The 2,398-nt window shown below is 33.1% G+C and overlaps 1 long non-coding RNA gene across 1 annotated transcript; it reads left to right on the top strand.

Moving 5' to 3' along the window:
• Positions 1-463: 463 nt before the first annotated feature.
• Positions 464-2,148, top strand: LOC145162537 (uncharacterized). The gene is made up of 3 exons (XR_013739163.1): positions 464-614; positions 1,239-1,417; positions 1,534-2,148. It is a non-coding gene; the product is annotated as an uncharacterized LOC145162537 (long non-coding RNA).
• Positions 2,149-2,398: the final 250 nt, after the last annotated feature.

The raw sequence follows: 2,398 nt of genomic DNA, 5'->3' as shown, positions 1-2,398 counted from the left end.
GTTGTATGTGATCAAGACTGTCGTGTTTCTTTTTATGCTTTTGATAATTCTTCATATTTTTTGCAATTTGTAGCAACAACAGTTATGTTTAATGCTTTAAAAGTTAAATCTAATGTTATGGTTACGATCTTACAAAACGTAAAACGATCTAAGATGAAATTTCAATTTTAACAACTTTAGTCGGAAAGAAAGTAGCTATACACCGTCTTGTTCCCTTTTTTTAGCTGGTAAAGTGGTAATGCTAATTTCTTCCCAGATTTCTTCGACTCACAATACCCACAAATCCAATCCCCGTGAGGAACTATCTCAAAGCCGGTTTCAAAATGGTGGACCGATGGATGTAGTAGTCAGTTATTTGAAATTAAAAAAACTAGAATTGGTTCTTGCTTAAAAAAATACAGTGATTGTCAGTATCACTCATATATGAAATTACGTTATTGCCCTCTAGAACCTTCTAGCCCAAATCCCTAAATCTAATTAGTAATCTCACACTCTCCTCTCCCCTTGGCTTGGCTCCCCGATTCAGTTCTTTCTTCTTCGCACATCGTAGCTGTCCGACCGTCGCGTCGACTGCTGCCTCTCTTCCGTTCATCCTTCTCATTGACTCTGTGCAGGTAATATCCTCGATCCTCCCTAAATCCCTTACTCGGTTCCTCCTTCTCCACTCTTTTGTGAACTTAGCCGATCATGATTTTGTTTCAGAACTTCTAAATCTTCCAGTGGATTTTGTTTCAGAGCTAAAATTATTGTTCATTACGCATTACAGAACATCCCTGTATCACACTCTCATACACATTTAACACAGATACACCTCTACTGCTCTTTTAAAAGGATTTTGTCAACCAAATGGTTAAATGTCATATGATTTTACGTAGAAAATAAGCATACATTGTATAATGAATTTATTGATCAAAGTTAGAGACGAAAACTACATTCTGTTGTGGTCTACTGATGATAGAATTATGATAACTTGGCGATGAAAACTACAAATGGCTTTATTTCAGTTTTTGTTTCGAAACCAAGTATGCTGATTATTTGACAATGGCTTTTCTGTTTCTGTTTGAATTTTATGTTTTTGGTGCTAATTTGGTTTCATTTGGAGTTTGTGCTAAAGTTATTATAATATTGTGATGGACATAGTTTTCACAGTGTTTTGAAAACGAGTCAACTGGGAACCGGTTGTAAATAAACCAGTAAAAACCTGTAGTTAATTTATATGTATATGTTGAAATGTGTAGCAAAAATGGATGACGAGATGGTTACACTGCATAATGTAATGCCTGTGGATCTTGCTCTAAAAAGAGAAATGGAATATCGACATAAAATGGAGGCCTTGAAAAACCAGCAACTCAATAACTTAAATCCTTTGCTACCTTCCCAATCCCGAGTCACATCTAATTCTTTGCCACCTTCCCAAGTGAGATCTTATAAGCCTAATTTTTTTCATTTTCTTTTATCGATTAACATTTACATACAAAAAAAAAAAAAGGAGTGTGTCACATCAGACACTAACAAGTACAAATATACATATAGGTTCATCCCACGAGTCAAACAATCTTAAAGAGAAAAGAGCCATCTACAAGTGGCATAAAACCGAAAAAACCGACAATCGGACTTGTTTGCAAGATTTGTCAGATAACATTTTGTACAGTTGTTCAATTGAAGGATCATGCGAATAGTGGGAGACACAAAAACAATATACAACAATTGCAGAAAAGGGGGGAAAATGTTGCCACTCCATTTTTATGTGAGATTTGTCATGCATCTTGCTCCAGTGGTATTGTAATGGCAGCTCATCTTAGGGGTACAAAGCATGCTGCTGTTCTTAAGGAAGTTGAGAAAGCTAAAAGGGCTAGACCCAAAGAGGGATTTGCTCCAAGAAGGTATTGAATGTTTGGTGTATTGAACAAGAGTAGAGTGGTTTCTAACTTTCTATATAAATATATACTATATTTTTAGTTATATCATATATGATGTTTAGAAGAATGAAGGTGAATAGTGATAGGGTGGTATTGACTGTGTATAACTTTTTTGAAACGCAATTAAAGAATATGAGAGGAAGATGACTTTGATGTTAGAGGATCTGTAATGGTTAACCTTAGTAACATAATTTTTTATACTAAAAGAGATTCCGGTTATATTTATTAATCATTTTTTAATTTTTAATTAAGTTTATTTATTTATTTAGATTATAGTTTTTTAATTTATAATAATTTTGTTTCAACAATATATTAGTGTTCAGATCACAAGTGAGTAAATGAATCAATTGACATGTTTTTGTAATTCTCTAGTTAATTAAATATAGAACAACCCATTCCTTATTGGATGGAGAAAACCCAATTAAAATGTGGTGTGTATATATATATATATATATATATATATATATATATATATATAT

Source organism: Lactuca virosa, chromosome 3 (assembly GCF_052849685.1).
Source record: "Lactuca virosa cultivar CGN04683 chromosome 3, Lactuca_virosa_CGN04683_v6, whole genome shotgun sequence".
Classification (NCBI taxonomy): domain Eukaryota; kingdom Viridiplantae; phylum Streptophyta; class Magnoliopsida; order Asterales; family Asteraceae; genus Lactuca; species Lactuca virosa.
Note: the sequence above shows the minus strand (reverse complement) of the source record. Positions and strands in the feature narration are given on the sequence as shown.